The following is a 5768-nucleotide window of genomic DNA, read 5'->3' as shown; positions in this document are numbered from 1 at the left end:
AGATTCCCCAAAAGGCAACTCTTAATGACAGAATCACTATAAATAGAACAATGCAATCTGTAGGCTGAACTTAAATGTGGCAGAGAGAACCAGATTTTTGAAATAAATGGAACATTAATTTCAAAATCACAGGAAACTTTAAGTACTCTTTTCTGTGCACCCCTCTGCCCTTGGAAGCTACCTGTCAGGTCCTCTATGGCTGCTTCTCTGGCTCACCCTGCCAGGCCCCGAAGCCCCCTGAGTGCAGCCTCTGGATACCACCTTTGGGCACCTCGCATGGGTGTGTGGACAGCTGCCCAATTTTTATCCCTTCAATGTAGAATAGCTGCCTTGGACCTGACTCTTCTAGACACACGAGCCACTCTTGGCTCCTGCAGCTGGCCTGCTGGCTGGTGGACGGCGGTGCCTCCCGCCTGCTCCTTCTGCAGAGCCCTGCAGCCCACAGGAAGCTCCCCGTCCCACCATGGGGCTGTGCGGCCTGCCCCTCCCGCCGTGGCCCCTCACACCATTGCCCTCTCTCTGCCCGGGTAGCTCAGGGGAAAGGGCAAGTCTGCAACGGAGGTCCCTTGGAGAGGTCCCTGGAACAGGTCTCCCTGTCTCCTGCAGGCACACGCTCTTTCAACAAAGGGTCTCCTTGGCACCCTCGGTCTGGAAGAAGGGAAAACAGCACAGGCTTTTGATGCACGCCAGCAGAGAGCCCCCGAATCTCTTTCTAGTCCTCTGGGCTTTTAGATGGCTGAAGGGAGTGGGCAGATCTAAGTCGTGGGTCTACGTTGCCACACAGGCGTGGCTCCCCTACTCAGCCTGCGGAAGGAGTCTGGCCATAGCTGCGGCCATCTTTGCCAAGCACCTGTTCCTCTATGGTCTTGGGACCTGGCTGCCAATTCCTCAAGCTTCTTGAAAGAGCCCGGTTGTCTGCTCTTGGCAGACTGGCATCACGGGCAGGAGATGACCTGGAGGGGCCCATCTTGACCTGACTGAGGACTGCTGATGTCCTTCCTGGACACTGGGGGTGTTTTCAGCCAGCAGGACCTCATATCACTGGCCACTGGGCGAGGTCAGAGGCTGGGATGGGCGCATCTGGTGCCTGGACCGGGGCGTGTGGGTTTGCCAGTAGGACATCCTCCCTGAGCACCCCTGAGGTCGCCCAGCCATGCAGAGGCCCAGGTGGACCTCTGTCCTTGGCTCTGCTGGACCAGTGCTCAGCTGGTCTCAGCCACGGCGGGAAACCCGTGAGCAGAGTGACTGGGGGCTCGGTGCCTCGGCACTGGCTCCTGCCCGTGTCGCCTTAGGTGCTCTGCTTGCTCACCTTCTGGGCTCCCCAGCACCACAGGAGGCGCTGTCCCACCCCCTTTGTAGATGGGGACACGGAGACAGACATGGCTAAAGTCTCACAGCACGCAGACTTTGAGATTCCCCCTCGCATGCCCTCCGGTGGCCTCAGGGAGAGGGGTGTCTGCAGAGAATGGGCTTGGCCTACACGCCTCGGGAAATCCTACCCGCGTGAGTTGGGCCTTACCGATAAGAACAAGACAAGTACTTACACTCAGGCTTTTTGTAGCCATAATGCTCCTATGACAGAAAGAGCCCCTGCGGACGGACGCGCTGGAAATGCGATTCAATCCACCACGATCCATTGGCCCTCGACTCTTCCAGAAAGGGAATCTTAGGTACAAGTTCTCTCTGTCTTCCCAGAAGGAGGAACCCAGGGTGAGGTCCCACCAGTGGCCGTGGGATCGGACAAAGAGCCCAGTTTCGAGACCACCCAGGTTAAACTCACAGTGGCCGTAGCAACGAGGAAGGTGCCACCAAGGTGTAGGACCAGAGGGGGGGCTTTCGAATGTGCTGCTTTCTGTTAAAGAGGAACTCCACGGCAGTGTGTGGTCTTGTTCTATGGAAACCCGGTTCCTTTTGAAATCTTCCCCAAGGGTGGGTCCAGAACTCTTGAGACGTTGGTGTATTCAAGAGCAATGCCAGGGCCCAGGGCCCAAAGGTCCTCTCACTCGGTCCTTTCACCTCGGATTGGAACAGGATTTAAAGAAACATGGGCCCACAGCATGTGGAAGTCCAAGGGAGAGTTTGTCAGTGATTTTAGAACCGTGGCAGCCTGTGGCCATCTGTTAGGTCTGGGCATGTTCAGTAAAAACTCCATATCATGGGCAAAAAGTCCAGGATGAAGAAGGTGTGGACATAAAAATTTAAAAACGATCTGCAGTGAGGCGAAGGGCCTAGTTGGGTTCCAGGGAGTGTTGAGAAAGCTCCTTTGAATAGGAAGGGTGCTGAGTGTGCTGCTCTTCACCCAGCAGAGCTGGAGAGAAGGACACGGGGGGGGGGGGGGGGGGGCAAGATGAGTGAGGTGGGATAGAGCAGCCCTGGAGGCCAGACTCGCCAGTCCTGGCCTCGCTTCTCAATAGCTATGTGATCTTGGGCAAATTTCCTGAACTTTCTGTCTTAATTTCCTCATTGGCAAGTTACAAATAGCTTTTCACTGTTGCCAAGAGGATTTTAATTTGCTTCTGCATATAAAGTATTCATAGGGTTTAGCAAACAGTGTGCAAATAGCTATTATTTTTATCCAAATTTTATTAAAAAATCACAGCGGTGTCCTAAGCAACTTAGCAAGACTCTGTCTCAAGTCATTCTCAAAAGGGCTGGGGGTGTCGCTCAGTGGTTAAGCCTCCCTGGGTTCCATCTCTGGTTCACACGGTCACACAGTCTCAGTGGGGTTGCCATGGAAGGTCTCCAGCAGCGCAGACCCTGCCCTGTCAATGCTGTGCAGCTGTCCGTCTGAGAGCACAAGTTCTGAGGCCCTGCTGTCCAGTCCAGCACACTTCCTGGGTCTTGAAGGTGAAGATGGACTTGGCTCCTCCGGTCTCTGGCGCCCTCTAGTGCATGATGGCTGCTAGGCGCCCCAGCTCCTGGACACCTGGGAGAATCTGCACCCCTTGAGTAGAACAGCCCAAGGTCAGGCTGCAGGGAAAACCTCGCAGTCTGCGGAGGACAGGGGTCCAACAGCCAGGTCTTGGTGTCCCTCCAGGGCTCCCGACCCTTTAAGAGCAGCAGCCGCCAGCAAGAGGCTCCGTGTCTGCCATGGGCTTCCACAGCCAAGTCCTGGCTCCCAGAGGCTGACGGGGGACAGACCATGGTCATGTGTCAGTCTGTGAAGGATGTGTGACAGCCAGAACCTGGAAACATGCTGCAGTTGGACAAAGTCCGCCCCCATTCAGTCAACCCTGTGGGTGTGTCCAAAGTGGGGTGCTGCAGGGGTAGAAAGGAGGAGAGCAGCGGTCACCTCTGTTTCCAGTCATCCCCAAGGGTCACAGGACAGAGGTAGGAGTTCAGGGGCTGAGGTCTGATGGAGGGAGCACGGAGGAGAGCCAGCATGGGCGCCTGGAGAGGGAAGGGCAGGTTCCTGCGTGGGCACCCTGATCTTCCCCATGCCTGCCCCAGGGCGCTGGGGGTGAGAGGAAAGATAGGATGGGGCCGCGGAGGAGGGGACGGCTCCTCTGCCCTCACGGCCAAAGTGAGATTAAAGAGGGGGAGAGACAGAGGGGCCCAGCCCAGGCTCCTGTGCCCCTGAGCCGGGGAGGGCTCTGAGCAGGTGAGTGGGTGGCAGCGTTCCCTCTGGCCTGGGGCAGTGTCTCTGAATGCCCTTCGTTCCTGAGACTGACAGCTGCCAGTCACCCAGTGGGATGGGCCATCAACACCTGGACTCCAGGTGCTGGCGGGGAAGTAGAGTGACTCTCATTTTGCCTGGGCACCTGGACTGAGGATGCCTCACCAAGGAGCCCACCCCTCTTCCTGACTGCCACCTGTCAACACTCACTCACAGCACAGGAACACTGCCGGGGCACGCGCGTCTGAGAAGAGGGCCAGCAGTACAGCCCCGCACTCCCTCAAGTCCCAGGCGCAGGGCGTGCGACCCACATCCCCTCTGAGATGGAGCTGCTCCTGGCGTGCGGCCGGGCTGCATAGTTTCACTGGTGGCATCGGCACATGTCCTCAGAGCACGAAGTCACACTGAAATTGAAATGCCTCTGACAATCGTGGTGATATCTGATAGAACCTGGCACTGTGGAGCATTTCCCACTCCATGAATCCAGATCCTCCGCAGAGATCTGCTTCTTCAGGGTCACCCCCCAATTTTCCAAATGCAAACCGTATGCTTCTGAATGACGGCGACTCCGACCTCAGCCCGGCGGCTGCCCTGGCCGCCTGCAGCCTGCTCAACCTCCCCCAGGGCAGAAGCACAGCACCCGTTGGTCCACCGCTCTCAGAGGAAGGGAACTGCCCCCTGTCCCGCGGTCAGGCCACCTCCTCTGGCCCCTCTGCCTACTCGGGGTGCTTTCTGTCCACCGCCAGTGCTCCCTGCCAAATCCTTGTCACGATTTTCAGTCCACGTCTGCCCCTGCCCTTTCCTTTTCCTGCCCCCAGGCCTTTTCCCAGGAGCTTAGCCTGAGGCGACTGGAGCTCCGCTGTGGGATGGGGCCTGCCCGTGCCTCACCAGGTGGCTGACCTCCAGTGGGCGAGGGTCTGGGTCTCTGTGCCAGGCAAACCCTGCACTTAGCAGCGGCACCGCTAGGAAGCCCGGGCTCTAAAGGGGGTGGAAGATGGGGAGGATGAGGGCTGTGGGCAGGGGCTGGGCCGATGCCACTACCTTCCTCTTACACGTTTGTACCAGGACGTGGCCTGACGAAACCCCAGGGAGCTGTGCTCGGAACACATTGCATGAAGCACACTCACGAGACATGGCCATTGCCGGTGTCCTGGTGTTGGGGACTTGCTGGCTCCTTCTCCCACCTGCTGGGCGCATGCATGGCCCTCACTACCTGAGCATCTCTGGGAACCTTTCCCTGGCTGCAGAGGGGCCTCCTGGCCACCAAGGTCAGACTTCCTGCAGTGAATGCAGGGCGGGGAAGCCAGCAGCCCTCTCCCGCCAACTGGGGACACCTGTGAGGGACGCGTTTAGCTAGTCCCTGTTAATTCCAAGATAATGCAAGCACTTCGTTGGATCCCCAAAACATGGGCAAAGGACCGTGGGCCAGAAGCTGGTCAGCATTAGGATGGACAGACATGCCGTGGCAGAATCACGCGAGAAGCACAGCAGTGGTGTGCACGTCCCGAGACACATGCTTGCTTTTCCACCATCACTTCCTAGGAAGGAGGGATTGTGGCCACAGAAATGGAACAATAGGAAACTCTAACTGAATTCTTCTGTCCTCTTTCTAATCAGGGTCATTCACATGAAAATTTATATGAAAGTTCAAATTTTAATTCTCAACACAAGAGGTCACTGGGTAAAGAAAACAAGGAAAGTTCTCTTTGGTCTTTAATTTTGTTTCTTGGACAGCAGAGACTTGACCACCCCATAGTAATGGGAATTTAGGGATCCACAGTCTTAGAGCCACGTCCCTCCCCCGACAGCCAAACCTCCATTCACACAGGCCTCCTGGTCTCCCCGAGTGAGGAGTTGCAAACGAGGCTTACTGTGATGTGGTTGCTAAATGATGTTACTTGGAACTTTCAGGCCCATGAATTCCCTGTGCTTTTGCATGTTGTGTGCTGGGTGATGTGGCATGTGTGTTAATGGCCCCAGCAATGCACCAAGCACTGGTGCAGCAAATTAGCACTATCTTCCGGCCCACCTGAGTGTGCAGGAGGCCGTTGGAACCACATTTGGTGTGTACGATTATTTTGTAATCCAAATTGCAGAAGTGTAGCAGTTATTGGGTGTGTAGACAACACATACATCTTAATAGAGGTTTTGA

This window comes from Spermophilus citellus (genome assembly GCF_964194105.1).
Source record: "Spermophilus citellus genome assembly, chromosome: 6".
In the NCBI taxonomy this organism is placed as follows: Eukaryota; Metazoa; Chordata; class Mammalia; order Rodentia; family Sciuridae; genus Spermophilus; species Spermophilus citellus.
The sequence above is the reverse complement of the archived record's forward strand: the minus strand, read 5'-3'. Positions refer to the sequence as shown.